Below are 16,382 nucleotides of genomic sequence, written 5' to 3'. Positions count from 1 at the left end.
GCAGTAAGAAGCTCACACACTGCAACAAAGACTAGCCCCCGCTTGCCACAACTAGAGAAAGCCCATGTGCAGCAACGAAGACCCAATGCGGCCAAAAATAAATAAATAAAAAGTAAATTTATTTAAAAAAAAAAAAAAAAACTCAGGAGTAAAGATTTTTTCCATGAAACTCACAGTTAAGAAATCAGCCCATGGGGACTTCCCTGGTGGCACAGTGGTTAAGAATCTGCCCGCCAATTCAGGGGACACGGGTTCAAGCCCTAGTCCGGGAAGATTCCACATGCCGCGGAGCAACTAAGCCTGTGCACCACAACTACTGGGCCTGCGCTCTAGAGCCCGCACGCCACAACTACTGAAGCCTGCGTGCCTAGAGCCTGTGCTCCGCAACAAGAGAAGCCATTGCAACGAGAAGCCCAGGCACTGCAATGAAGAGTAGCCCCCACTCCCTGCAACTAGAGAAAGCCCGCATGTAGCAACGAAGACTCAACACAGCCAAAACTAAATTAATTAATTTTTGAAAAAAAAGAAGAAATCAGCCCATGAAGCACAGCACTCTTTGCTTAAAAGTGTACAAAGTGAAAGTTAATGAGTAAAATAATTTAAATATAGCCTTATATTGAAAAATGCATACTCCCTCATTTTCAACTTACATAACTATATAAAAAGTTCACAAGAGTTATTAATAATTTTTATTGAAAAGCTTATTCAGGCAGGGTTGGATAAGGGAGATAAAAGATGAAATCCACAGTATGAACAAAAATGCAAGAAAACACTCCCCCAGCACACTAATGTTATCCTCTATGATCATTTATCCTCTAAGTCACTTTTTTATTTTTAATTTTTGGCCACACTGTGCAGGATGTGGGATCTTAGTTCCCAGACCAGGGATCAAACTTGCAGCCCCTGCATTAGAAGCGCGGAGACTTAACCACTGGAAAGTCCCTATGTCACTGTTGAAAATTAGTATCCTGCCTCAAATCAGCACTATCTTTATTTAAGTCTCTACTGTGGGTCTGATATTTACTTGCCTTTTTTTTGAAAATTTGTAAATTCAATCTATACCATCTCTGGGAATAGCAAAACTTGGTAATTCTTTTCTATATATAATAGATCTTCCTTTCCTTCATCTTAAATGTACCTCATTAAAGCATCAAAAAGTCTAGATTAATTACACTTAGTTGAAGATTAATTAATTTAGTTGAAGATTAGAAGAACAATTCTTGTTTGCTCTTCTGAAACAAATGATTTTATAGCCAGGGATTACATCTTCTCTCCACTTTCAACATTTAGACTGAAGAGTCTTAATCATTTTAGTCAGTTTTATAAAAACACCGAAAGCATTTGCTCCAAGACTTAGGTTTCCTTACTGGACTTCTCTCACTGTAAAATCATTTCTTAAGTAGGAGACGAGAATCTCAGAGAGTAATCCATGTGCACAGTCAACACAGCTTTGCATAGAAAGGATATGTTCTCTGTTTTTTTTCATATTTCCTTTCTAATGACACCCTAAAAACTAGAGTTCTTTTCCATCGCAGCAACCCAATGGCCAGTGTCTTCTGAGAACACTACAGTTACTCCTTCTGTTCCACCATCCTAGACATAAAATATAATTCATGATGACTAAGTTTTCTTGAAGTGAGAAAGAGAATGAATCAAATGAAAAGATATGGACAGATAATCTTTCTTCATAGCATTAGCACTTCCCTCAGGACAAGGGTAAACTAGCAAACCTGACTGAACCTGAGTTAAAAGCACACGCAGTAGGGCTTCCCTGGTGGCACAGTGGTTGAGAATCCGCCTGCCGATGCAGGGGAGACGGGTTCGTGCCCCGGTCCGGGAAGATCCCACATGCTGCGGAGTGGCTGAGCCCGTGAGCCATGGCTGCTGAGCCTGCATGTCCGGAGCCTGTGCTCCGCAAAGGGAGAGGCCACAGCAGTGAGAAGCCCGCGCACGTACTGCAAAAAAAAGAAGCACACGCAATAATATGCCCCAAAGAATTGAAAGCAGGATCTTGAAGAAACATCTGCACACCCATATTCATAGCAGTATTATTCACAATAGCTAAAAAGTGGAAGCAACCCCAGTGTCCACCTATGGATGAATGGACAAACAAAATATGGCATATACTGACAATGGAATAATATTAGCCTTTTAAAAAGGAAGAAACTTCTGATACACTGTACAACAAGGATAAACCTTGAGGACATTTTGCCAAATGAAATAAGCCAGTCACAAAAAGAGAAATACTGCATGATTCCATTTATATGAGGTGCCTACAGTAGTCAGATTTATAAAGACAGAAAGTAGAATGGTGGTTTCCAGAAACTGGGGGGAGACTTTCCATTCTGCAAGATAAAATGAGTTATGAGGAGGACGGTGGTCACAGTTACACAACAATGTAAATATACGTAATACCACTGTTTACTTAGAAATGGTTACGATGGTAAATGGTTATATGTAGTGCCCCACAAAAAAAAAAAAAATAGGGAAAAAAAGCACATGCAATAAACATTTTTCGTTTCCATTTCAACCTGATTTTCAAAGAAGAAATATTTAGTATGTCTCAACTCATACATTCCCCAATAAGACAAATGAGGAAATTTCACTTGGTTCCAATTTCATCTCTTTTTTTTAACATCTTTATTGGAGTATAATTGCTCTACAATGGTGTGTTAGTTTCTGCTTTATAACAAAGTGAATCAGAATATTAAAAAATATGGAATGCTTCATGAATTTGCGTGTCATCCTTGCACGGGGGCCGTGCTAATCTTCTCTGTATCATTCCAATTTTAGTATATGTGCTGCCAAAGCGAGCACCCAACTTCATCTTTTAAAACTCATATTTTGGGCTTCCCTGGTGGCGCAGTGGTTGAGAATCCGCCTGCCGATGCAGGAGACACGGGTTCGTGCCCGGGTCCGGGAAGATCCCACATGCCGCGGAGCGGCTGGGCCCGTGAGCCATGGCCTCTGAGCCTGTGCGTCGGGAGCCTGTGCTCCACAACGGGAGAGGCCACAACAGTGAGAGGCCCGCGTACCACCAAAAAAAAAAAAAAAAAAAAACTCATATTTTTAACATATTCCTTTGGAATATAAAGTCAGATATTCCAAATTCTAGAATCAGAATTGTTTTCACTATGACCGTGCCTCCAGTTATCTCACTCCAGAGGAAAGCATTTGTTCAAACTCATTGTGGTAGATACTGCTGTTTACCTACTCAATCATCCTTTTTCCCTTTCTCGCTTACAAATCTAACCTCATTTTTTTTTTTTTTCTCCTTGAAGCAAGATAGCCAGTTATAATACTCACGTCCTCTTGAAACTAAGGATAACCATTTGGCCCAGTTGGGGTCGATGGTGAGCCAAAAGCCATGTGCATAACTCACTTTGGGATCAGATCCTCTAGGCTGAGTCAAGCCCGCAGCCCTGGGTCAACAACTTGACTGCAACCTCATGAGAGGCCCTCGGCCAGAATCACCTAGCAAAGCCACTCTCAAATTCCTGACCCAGAAAACCTCATGAGACAGTAAATATTTGTTGTTTTAAGCTGCTAAAGCTTGGGGTAATTTGTTATACAGCAATGGATAACTAATACAGATCTGATGCTAAGCTTCAGAGTAATCTGTTATGCAGCAAGAGATAAATAACACAGCATGTATCCAACCGTCAATCTGACACCTGCACTGAGATATCTCACAGACTCATTTCAAACTTAACACATCTGAATCGGAACTGTTGGTCTTCTCTCAAATCAATTCTGTCTCCAGTCTTTCTTAACTCAGTACACAACACCTTAAACCACCCTCTTGTTCATGCCAGGACCCTGAAACCAATCCTTGGCATTCCACAATCTATCTAATACCACAATCTATCACCAATTTCTGTTGGTCCCAAATTCCTAAATATACTTTAACTCCGCCCACAACTCTTCATCTCCCAGTCATCCCCCAGTCTGAGCTACTGTTATCTCCTGCTTGGAATCCACTAACCTAATGCCAATAACCTGACACCATCTCCTAATGTCTGTTCTCGTTCCTTTTCAATCCACTTTCTAAATGCTGGCCAGCTTGACAATGAACTCTGGAACAATTAAATTAACATGGTTTACAAAGCTCCGAATCATCTGACCCCTACCTATGCCAAGTCTAATCTTGCAATGCTCTCCCCTCCTCTCAGTAGCTCCAGCCACACTGGCCTTTGTGTTACTCAGATGCACCCAGCCCTTTCCTGCCCCAGGATATTTGCTCATACTGCTCTGCCTGCTTATAGCCCATTGTCAACCTGCTTAACTCCTATGGCTATTTCAGATCTAATTTTAAACATCTTTTCTTCTGGACCTCCCCAGTCTCTCAAAGTACCCTGTTTTCTTTTCCTTTGCACCCTATACCTATCTGAATTTTATTACCTATTGATTTGTGTAAGTCCATGAGGGCAAGAAAAGACTACTTTGATTGCCATAGTATATGCAGCTCCCAATACACGTCAATTTTAAAAATTATTGAATGAATGTATTTAATATGTTCATTAAGTCCAAACAAACTGTATATTGACTATAATTCAATCTAGACTTATAAATTGTCCACTTCAATAAAAGAACATGATTCTATTACATCTACGGCCTTTTCATCCATCTGCAAAATTTTAAAACCACGATCACGGAGATAACCCAGATTTTCTTTCTCATTTCCTCTTTTCCACGTGTCTAAAGATCATTTTATTATGAGCAGAGAGTGAAAATGTGACTTCTAGAAACATTAAAAAGAAGAAGAGCTTGAACTAACATAGTCCCTAAAGGCAGACAAGAAAAGCAATTCTAAAGCCCATTAGAAAATTAAATTGACCCCTGATTCATCTAAAAAGGAACATTGTATCCCGGTGTTTAGAGTTTTGATGAACAATCATTTCCCTTTCCAAAGCCTGGCTGATTTGTAAAGGCAGAAGGACAATGACTGCACAAGATTATTTTTTGATGAAGAAATCAGAGACCTGCTGATGGGAGAACCAAGAAATACTAATAAGGGCAAGCTGGAGCGCAGCGTAAAGCAACCATAGCCACTTACTCTCTTCCGGTAAATATTATACTACTCTGACTTGCAACCGGAGAAGGAGTAGGTCTGGAAGCAGACAGCGTGGGTTCTGAGGCCAAGCCACATACAGGGAGCAGCCCCACAATAATGTCGGCAGCAGCTAACCAGAAAAGAAACTGTGCAGGGCCCGCACGGTGGAAAGAAATAGAAACCACACACGAGTCTTTCCCGCTACATTCATATACACAGACCGTCAGCCCAGCACCGAGACGAAATTCCAAGATCGCATGGGTTTATGTACAAACACATAATTGCGCCAAACTTTGATAAATGGCACATATTTTAACTTAATAGATTTATGTGAATACATACTAGTAAACTACAATCTCAATTATACATATAAATACATGTTATAATATATTACACACATGCACACAGAAATTATGGTAAGTTTTTCACTTCACTAAAAGTGCAATTTTAATAAAAGCATGTAACCAAAGACACCTATGGCAGTTGTACACATAATTCTTTAATGTATAAATTACCAGAACTCACTGTTTATTTTTTTTCTAAATAAGAATATAAATAATATAAATATTTAGGACACATTACAGAAATTTTCAAATCAAAAGAGTAACCACATATAATGTATTCATATATACATAAATAAGATTTTAGTATTAATACTCATGTTAAACATACAATTTTTAAAAAGGCTGCTACCCCTTGTATGGCACGAAAAAAAAGTCATGCCATAAAACTGCCATGCAGAAGGTGGCAACTGTCAGAGACAAGTCTGTGCTCTAGAACAGAAAAGAGGTGCCTCACACAGCACCCAGGCAGGAACTAAGAAACAAGAATACCAGGTGGTTTTTTTTTCCTCTTCTTTTTTTTTTTAACATCTTTATTGGAGTATAATTGCTTTACAATGTTGTGTTAGTTTCTGCTGTATAACAAAGTGAATCAGCTATATGCATACATATATCCCCATATCCCCTCCCTCTTGTGTCTCCCTCCCACCCTCCCTATCCCACCCTTCTAGGTGGTCACAAAGCCCTGCGCGGATCTCCCTGTGCCATGCGGCTGCTTCCCACTAGCTATCTGTTTTACGTTTGGTAGTGTGTATATGTCCATGCCACTCTCTCACTTCGTCCCAGCTTACCCTTCCCCCTCCCCATGTCCTCAAGTCCATTCTCTATGTCATCGTCTGTCCTGCCCCTAGGTTCTTCAGAACTTTTTTTTTTTTTTTTTTTTTAAAGATTCCATATATATGTGTTAGCAAACAACGAATACCAGCTTCGGGCTTCCCTGGTGGCGCAGTGGTTGAGAGTCCTCCTGCCGACGCAGGGCACACGGGTTCGTGCCCCGGTCCGGGAAGATCCCACGTGCCGCGGAGCGGCTGGGCCCGTGAGCCATGGACGCTGGGCCTGCGCGTCCGGAGCCTGTGCTCCGCAACGGGAGAGGCCACAGCAGTGAGAGGCCCGCATAGCGGGAAAAAAAAAAAAAAAAATTAGCCCACTTTTCAACTGGGCTATTTGTCTTTTTATTGTTGAGTTATAAGAATTCTTTATATATTCTGGATCCTAGATCCTTATCAGAAACACAATTTGCAAGTATTTTCTCCCATTCCCTGGACTGTCTTTTCATTCGCTTTATCTTACTTAATCCTCGTAACAACCGTGAGTTTGTCCTATGAGTATCCCCCATTTTATTGATGAGAAAACAGTTACTAAACTTATCCGAGGCTTCACAGCTAATAAGAGTTGAAGAAGAGATTCCAACCCAGGCAGTCTGCCTCGACTCATTAGTAGGATGTACTGTCAGAAACACTGAGCTCATGAGGTGATATAGCGGTAGGCACTAAATAAATAAGCAGGATTAAAAATAATTAACTTAAAAAGAAACAGTATTACTGATGCTTTGCATAGAAATTACCAGAGTGCCCTCCTCTTGTTTATACCAGTCTTCTTGAGAAGAAAGAGTGGCTTAAAATAAAGCACATTCAGCCTTACAAGGCAAAACTTGGCCTCTAAACAGTGCCTATTCTTTTCAATTGTAGGAAACTTTCTTATTGAGTTATGTAGTTGAAACCAAGGAATTCAGAATACAAGTGGTATTTTTGCTGAGATTTAAACATTGTAAATCATCACAGTGGGTATTGTGTTAGGAGGAGGCCTATTTCTTGGCCAACAACCTCCTCTGTTCAAAACATATGCCTTCTCCAGCTCTACACAACCACTCTCTGAGAAAATGAACAAAGCAGAGTGTGAGCAACGACGATGTCATTCCAACCAGTCACTCCTTACTCTCCTCTTATTTCTGCCACCAACCATGTTCAATATAAAAGTCAATCTACAAATAATTTTAGTATGTCTGTAGAATTATGTTCATGCTAAATAAAGGGTGAAGTCGTGGTTTTAAAGGAATATGCTAGATCTACCAATACTGGCATGGAAAGGGATTCAATATGTATAGCTAAAGCAGAAACAAAAAACTAAACAAAAAAACCTGTAAAACAATATGATTTTATATTTATTAAAAATAGGCATTACGACTATATATTATAATACATCTGCTAGCATATGCACGCAAACCAAAAAAAAAAAAATCATCTAATGATGGAGATTTCCCTCCCTGGGATTAGGGCATAATTTTTATGTGATGAAATGGTTGACTTTTAAAACATATATACATAATATTTTGTTTTTAAAAAAAAGGGTAGCATTCTCTCCAAAAATCCTACAAACCTTAAAAGCCATGGAAATGAATGAACACATATGAATAAAATGAACAAATGAACAAAAGGTTATATTTTGTTCTATATCTGGAGAAGTTTTAGTGACTTCACAAACTTCTCAAAGTTGTGAGAAAAATTATGTACTTGCAAATGTGATTTGGAGTGATGGCTGAAATTCCATAGTTCCTAACAATTTTTAAATGACTCCCTGACCCAGAAAAAAGTTTTAGAACTTTATCTCAAAAGACTATTATAAGGTCTCATTTTATAAAAGGTCAAGACAGATAACAAATCTTTGTTTTATCAGATGACAAAGCAAGATCCCTTAAGCCAAATACAGTAGAGACATCTTCTAAATCATGACAAAATAGTCACTAGATCTCTTTTAGGTACTCCTCTATAATTCTTAGGATGACCCTAAGCCAATTGTATTTTTAAGCTTATAATTTACAGTTCTTTCTAAACGCTAAAAAAATGTGTCTCTTTCCTTTGAATACAACACAAACACCTTTCCCAAAGCAAAAAGAGAGGGAGGGAGAGAGAGAGAGAAAGTCCACCCTATGAAAACTAACTTTAACCCCATGTACAAACAAATCATTTGGTTCCTTCCTTTAAGTATTGTTTATTGAGCATCTACTACAAGTCAGACCCACTGTTCTCTAGTTAATGTCATTCTTATTTGTTATAGCCCAAGGTTTTTCCTTCTTTCTTCTACTTGATGCAAAATACAAAAACAGAAGGAATGAATGTCCAGCATGTGATCATTCTCAACTGCCTGTACAAAGGCTCTTTATGGGAAATGAAAAGGAAGAGTAGTGATAAACTTACAGGACTTCAATCCTTAGATCACTAAGGATTATCAGTAATAAAAGAAATACAAACTTCCCCTTAGAAAGTGGCTTAACATTCCTAGACTTTTTCTCTTGGCCTTCATCCAGCAAATAATTATCTCCTTGAAGATAAGTTTCTCCTTCAGAGTAAAGGGTAATCAAATTTATCATAGCAAAACAAAAGACTTAGGCAGTGTCTAAGCTAGTAGGTTATTCAACTGACATCTACTTGTCCACCACAAAACCCTTCTTCCATTCTAACAGTAAACTGAGTATTTCTGAAATGTACACTTTCTAAAAATTATTCTAAATATTATTATTCTAAAAGTTCTAAATATTATTCAATAACAATTGCCTTATCTATATAATGATGACTGGGATGGAGGTCAGAAAAAAAATCATATGTATAAAATTATCAAGGAAGAAGTGATGTGTCTAAGTGACATCTATTATTGTCTTGGAAGTATTTTCTTAATAAATCCTTGACTCATATGTAAGTCCTTAAGAACATAAGTAGAGATTTCTTGGAAGTGATATCTTCCATAGGTATGCTCCTTAGTTCAAACTAAATTAACATAAATTTTACTACTAGAGCACATCAACTTTTATATTCATATGATAATTATAATGTCCAAGTGCTTATGCCAACAGTAGAATACAATGAACATAAAATCACTAGCACCTGCCTTAGTAATACTGATTGACGTAAAATAAATTTCTTCCAAAGGTCACTAGCACTGGATTTGCAGATGAACAAAGAAGCACCTTGTTAACTAACCTCTGACCTTCTTCACTTTTCATAAAATGAGTCATTTAATTTGGCTACTCACTTGTTTTGTTCCCAAATACACTTCAACATCATGTTTCTCCTTAATAACATCCTGCCAAATGACACTTGGAGAGAAAACCATTAAATCACATTAACGGAAGTATATGGCTTCAGAATAAAGTGTGAAAAGTGGAGAATCATGAGTAGTTTACATGTTTTTGTCACAGCGACGTTAAGTCTACTCTTCATGATCCATTCCAGAATTGCAATCCCATTCTGTCTTTCCAGCTGAAAGCACATGGGTCATTCCTTCCCTTTTCCCCATCATCAGATAAACATACAGATCATAATATAATACACACACACACACACACTTCTTCCAGCGTTTTTAAAAATTAATTTTAAGTCAGCTGCCCAAAGAAAGTGACAAAATTTATTTCGGACAAGCAGGAATGATTGGGGAATTAACCACCATGCCAAATTCTTTGTGCAGAGGTTCTTTTCTTTAAAAAAAAAAAAAAAGAAAAGAAAATGCAAATCAAGAGTTATCCACCACAACGTGAGAAGGACTTGACCCGCCATTGCTGGTTGTGAAGATGGAAGGGGTCTGTGAGCCAAGGAACATGGGCAGCCTCTTGTAGCTGGAAAAGACAAGGAAACTGATTCTCCCCTAGGGCTTCCAGGAGGAATACAGGCCTGCCAACACCCTGATTTTAGTACAGTGAGACCAGTGTCTAACTTCTGACCTCCAGAACTGTAAGATAATAAATTTGTATTGGTTTAAGCCATCAAATTCATACTAATTTCCTACAGCAGCAATAGGAAACAAACACACCCGCTCATCTACAATATTTGCAATATTTCTCAGTCATTCATCCTTGCCTGTGAATCACAAACTTGGAAATATAAAATCAGAAGTAGTAACACAAAGCAGGGAGAGCAAAGCTGTAGATATCCAAGCTTCTATACAGATCAGCACCTACTAACAAAGCCTACACAGGGTGTAATCCCACACGAGCTAAACCAAAAGAATGAAATTTGGCCTAAGAGCCTCCTTTTATCTTTCAAAGGAAAAATAACTAGAAAAAAAAAACACAAAAGAGACAGCAAGGGAGAAGCAGGTCACAATCAGAAGCAATTTCTGCAGGTATCAGCTGAGCTCCTAAACTAGAAACTGACACTGCAAATGCAACAACAGGGAAGAATCATTCACACACAAGTTCTCTCAGTCACACCCAGGAGAAGAGTTAAGCTCAGCTTTTGGCAGCAGAATCCTAAATATTGAAAACCATGAAGTGAGCTTTGCCATAACTCAATTTAATTCTTCAACAGAACCAAGATATTCCTAAACTACCAACCCCAATGTCCAGGTCCTCAATCCTTCCCTTGAGGTACTATAATAACCTTCTATACTCTCCACCCTCTTATTTGCATCCTAAAGACCTTTGAAAGATTAACTTCTTATGATCACAAAGTTCTGCACACACAAAATCTCCAAACATCCCCCGATGCCTTCAAAATCATGTATAGCTATCTATATGACACAGTGTGAAGTAACCTACTTAAAATGGCACTCAGCACACTTTCCTAAAGTCATCCCCTACTAGTCTGTGCCCTCTGCCTGGAATTCTCTTCCAGCCCCAATTCTCCCATCAGTTTCCATATCAGACGGTACCCTCTCTTTCATGAAGTCTTTAGATAGATTTACTCCCCCGATCCAACTCTAAATACCCACTCCACCCCCAACTTTTAAATTCACATCATATTTTGTTCCTTACTTAAAACAAAATATTTGGGGGATTTTGAAAGTTAATAATATTATATCAGTATGTATCCATGCCCATGTCGATCTCCCCTCCTAATGAGATTCTTACTCCCCTGAAGGACGAAACTGTCTTATTCCTTGGCCTCTTTCACATAGTTCCTTACACACCATAAGTATACAATAAATATTTCCTGAATTACCAAAGAAACAACCCAACATACCCTTAAGGAAAAGAGAACAATCCTGATCATTACAAAGAAATTAAGAGTTAGCCATGTAAGAAAACTTCTTTAACAGGGGTAATTCAACTCCTATAAAATTATAATGTTTGGGGTGGGGGGGGTGTTTTGTTTTGTTTTGTTTGCTTTAAGCAGGGGGAAATTGTTACAGGAACTGTTGAGTAAGTAGTTTCTCTCTCTCCACCTGCAGTTATTCCTACCACACAAAATCAAATTCCTACCAGCTGACTTAGGGCCTAGAAGCTGTCCTACAAAAGGAGATTTAAGACCCAGCTGGAAAGCAAGCAAGTAACAACAGGAGGAACAAGATGCAACCAAGTCCACTCACCTCTCAACCATTTTACATCACACCAGTCCTGGGAAAGCCAGGCTCTCAGTGCATTGCTTTCTAAAAGTATCTATCCTTAGAGTATAAGTTATAGCTACTAGATCTTGTGGCAATTCACCATACCAATGGACATGTGTACATAAATATATAACTAGGAGCTGGGGCACTTCCATCTCCAATGGGACAAGTAAAGATGGACAGACTAGAAGTCAATCGTCTCCTAACTTCTGACTCAAAAGCCTAGAAAACACATAGAAAAGAAGGTAAGCACAAAATATAGTTCCGGAAGATATTGGGTTTCATATCATAATAGTTTGTCTATTTGTCTCTCTATCTTTAATTTTAAATAGTAAATTATTATGTGCTACTCCTAAATCATGTGTTATTCTTAAATTCTTCTGAAAACATGAAATTCAAAGTGCTAAGTACTAAGAAACTTAATTCAAAAGCATATTTCAAATAGCAAACCAATACAATATCAAACTTAAAAATCAAGCTATTAACAAAGTAGACATACCTATAACTAACTCTTCACCACATTTCTATTCTGGACAAAGGTCCCAAATACACCTTTATTTCAAAGTGTTACAGTGCAAACTCAGCCTCATAGGTCATCATCTATCCTGAGGATCCAATGATCATTTCACCCAACTGAAATCAACTTTCACATCATATAAAGAATGACATTTAACGTTTTTTTCCTTTTTTCTCTGCCTTGCTTCAAAAACTATCCAGGTGTTAATGGAGACCTCTTCTCCATATCTTAGCAAAGTTTACTTTGAACAGGCAGTTTCTCATGACCTCAAGTCTGTGTTCAACAATGAAATCATTTGGCTCTATATCCTATTCAGTTATTAATCACAAACAACAAAGGAAGAACTTTCACATGAAAAATGTAAAACCTATGTGAGCCAGCATTCACTGTGGGTCACTCTGGGTCATGTTCACAGCTAAGGTCATTGAGGCCCTTGGAATGACCTCCGCTTTTTAGAACCTACGTTTAACATTGTGCTGGCGAGGAAACATCACAGCTCTGTGACTTTTAGATGAGTGCTCCTGGAGGTTTGTACTCAGAAGAGGGTATACTGACAGACAGCAGCTGGGTGATGGGGCGATGGCAGGGTCTCGGGAGGGGCAGGGATACAGGTGCCTCTGTATGTGCTGATCACCTCCCTTCCTTGCGTGGGCTCTTTCAGTGAGTGCCTCAGGGGGAAATTTCTACCCTGTCTAGGGTGAGCACACCAGGACCTCAGCATTTTGACTCCACTCGTTTAAAGAAATGTAGCTGTTACATTCTAGCCAAATTTTACTTTTTAAAAATCAGCTCCAATGAGTTAATTTTTTAAATTAGCAAGGCAAATATTTTACTCATTTTCTTTGTTTCCATTACTATTATTATAACTATTATTAATGTGGCCTTTGTTTTTATTCTTTAAATTTTAGTAAGGCAGTGGTAGCATAATGAAAAAATAGGTGGAATCAACGTGTGTTCTCTAATTTAAAAGGCACCTTATCAGCCATCCCTTTTAGGATCCAGAAATAAACCCATCTGGTCTCCCCCTCAATTCCTGGATGCTTTTAACGCAAACACAGCCTTCTAGACTAAGCCCCAAATTGAAATATTTTATAATATTATAAGTAGTTTATTTTGGAGGTGATCCCAGGAAACACTGGTGAGGAGTGAAGCATTGAGACCGGAAAGAAAAGGTAGCCAGCAAAAGGGTCATTTTCAGTTAAGTTATCACTGAATCTTAATTCAATAGGGAACTTGGGAGAACCACTGTAAAATGCTCATCTCAAAGGTATCTTACCTGAGATGCAAGAGAGCTAGGGATTTATACTAGAGCAGTCACTGGCAGTGGGTTGCTGGGGGCTGGCACTTCCTGCCAAGCCTGGGTGTGAGTTTTTCCAGCCAAGCAAAAGAATGCAGGCGCCTGAACTGGCAGTCCCCGTGCACCAAAGTGCTCAAAGCAGGGGTTACGGTTAGGGCACCAACAGCCTTTGCTACAGCTAGGATCGGGATTATTTCCAAAAGGATAAACCGGAGGCAACCACGTTAGATGACACATATAACGGAATATAAGGTTGAGCGCTTTTCCACAAAAATATCCTTCAAAAAAAGAGGATGGGGCTTCCCTGGTGGCGCAGTGGTTGAGAGTCCGCCTGCCGATGCAGGGGACGCGGGTTCGTGCCCCGGTCCGGGAGGATCCCGCGTGCCGCGGAGCGCATAAGCCCGTGAGCCATGGCCGCTGAGCCTGCGCGTCCGGAGCCTGTGCTCTGCAACCGGAGAGGCCACGACAGTGAGAGGCCCGCGTACCGCAAAAAAAAAAAAAAAAAAAAAGAGGACGCCACCTTATATTTAAATCCTGAAAGGTCTCATATTATGGGACACTGTCAATTACTGTGTCTTAATCTGAAACAGCAAAGGACTGTTTGGGTAAAACCCAGTAATCTGAAAGGACCTCAACCATGTTCAATTTGGATGCTATTAAAGGTCAAGCAAAGAGATTTAATACAGACTTGGTTATTGAGGGTATGACTTTTCAACTTCAAGTGGTGGATGGCAAAGCAGCTCAAAAAACAGTGTGTGGGAGGTGGATAAGCCAGAATCCTCAGATATGACAATACAAATAAAGAAACATAGGAAACGCTTGTCTTGACTAGTAATTATAGGGAGTGAAACTAAAACAACATGTGGTACTCACAATTGGATACTGGCTGGAGCTCAGAGATATTGACATATTTATATACAACTGATGGCATTAAACTTAACACAGTCCTTCTGGAGAACATTTAGTCATACACGTCAGAAACCCTAAAACTAAACCTCTTGTCCCAGAAATTCTATTTCTAGGAACATATCAGAAATAAGTAACTGAAATGAAGAATGGCAGCAAATATCAATAATGGTAATAACAAATATTTATATAGCACACACTAGAGCAGTGCCTGGCTGCTCTAAATGTTTTATATCAGGGTTCCCAACTGAGAGCGAGTCTGACTTCTAGGAGACACCTGGCAATGTCTGGAGACATTTTTGTATATCAAAACTGGTGGGCAGGGCTTCCCTGGTGGCGCAGTGGTTGAGAGTCCGCCTGCCGATGCAGGGGACGCGGGTTCGTGACCCGGTCCGGGAGGATCCCACGTGCCAGCTGGGCCCGTGGGCCGTGGCCACTGAGCCTGCGCGTCCGAAGCCTGTGCTCTGCAGCGGGAGAGGCCACAGCGGTGAGAGGCCCGCGTACCAAAAAAAAAAGGAGAAGAAAAAACTGGTGGGCAGCGAGGGAGGCTGTTAAACATCTACAATGCATAGGACAGCTCCCCCAGCAAAGATTTATCTAGCCCAAGATGGCAACAGTGTCATGGTTGAGAAACCCTGCTTTACATCCATTCACTTAAATAATCCTTGACAATCCTATGGTATTTTTATTATCTCCATTTTACAGATCAATAAAGATAATTTTTCCATGCACTGTTATACATAATTTTGAAAAACTAGGAATAAACTAAATACCAAAAAACAAGGAGTTAATAAATTATGTAAAACTACCCAATGGAAGCATGAAAATTACTTATTTGAAATATAATAATAAAACTAAAATACCAGAACAAAGAATTAGAAGTTTTATATAATTACAATTATTTTAAGATATGAATATAAAGACTAAATGGGAAAATAAGACATGAAAGTTACTATTCTGTTAAGATGACAGAAATAGTAATGGATATTTTTTCCTTTCTAACATTCATATTACTGTGATTTTTGAAAGAAAAAACACTCAACAATGGAGATAAGAAATTTGGAATTTTCCTTAAAGAATGAAAGTTCTTATGAAATAAGGAATATCTTATTTTAACAACACAAGAGTTAACAAGCTAAGAAGACAGTTAATATCAAGACATTTAGGAAGAAGGATTTCCATGGAATAGCAACAAATGTTAGTGTTTTAAATTCTGAAGTCATAATATTCCTGTTCAGGGTAAGAATGAATTAGCTAGACTTTATATCTACTTCTCTATCATTTACTTATTTCATGGTTCACTATCACCTAAAGATAATGGGCAAGAAGAATTAAATTTCAATTCAGCTAAGTTGGATTCATAATAGCATCTCTATTACATAAGGTAATTTAAACTGTTATTTTAAATGTATTAATAATAGTAATAATATTAGTATTAGTAACATTATTATTGTTGCTATTATTAGCAACATGTATTGAATGCTTCCTACATGGCTACTGTGTAATCTAATCCCCACAACACCCATATGAGGTAAATGCTTTTATGGACCCCATTTTTTAGCAAAGCTCACAGACATTTAAAATTAAGGAATTGGGGGCTTCCCTGGTGGCTCAGTGGTTAAGAATCCACCTGCCAATGCAGGGAACACGAGTTCGAGCCCTGGTCTGGGAAGATCCCACATGCCACGGGGCAACTAAGCCCGTGCCCCCAACTACAGAGACTGCGCTCTAGAGCCTGGGAGCCACAACTACTGAGCCCGGGTGCCACAACTACTGAAGCCCACGCACCTAGAGCCCGTGCTCCACAACAAGAGAAGCCACCACAATGAGAAGCCCGTGCACCACAACAAAGAGTAGCTCCCGCTCGCCACAACTAGAGAAAGCCCGTGTGCAGCAACGAAGACCCCATGCAGTCAAAAATAATTAATTTTTTTAAAAATAAATACATAAATA

The 16,382-nt window shown here is 39.1% G+C and overlaps 1 protein-coding gene and 1 non-coding gene across 3 annotated transcripts in view; both read right to left on the bottom strand.

The window, feature by feature from the left end:
- Positions 1-16,382, bottom strand: part of UTRN (utrophin) — a 506,315-nt gene that overhangs the window by 416,662 nt on the left and 73,271 nt on the right. The gene's annotated exons all lie outside the window — the stretch shown is intronic.
- Positions 2,711-2,817, bottom strand: LOC131740278 (U6 spliceosomal RNA). Its single transcript, XR_009330875.1, has one exon. It is a non-coding gene; the product is annotated as a U6 spliceosomal RNA (small nuclear RNA).

This window comes from Kogia breviceps, chromosome 13 (assembly GCF_026419965.1).
Source record: "Kogia breviceps isolate mKogBre1 chromosome 13, mKogBre1 haplotype 1, whole genome shotgun sequence".
NCBI classification, from domain to species: domain Eukaryota; kingdom Metazoa; phylum Chordata; class Mammalia; order Artiodactyla; family Physeteridae; genus Kogia; species Kogia breviceps.
Note: the sequence above shows the minus strand (reverse complement) of the source record. Positions and strands in the feature narration are given on the sequence as shown.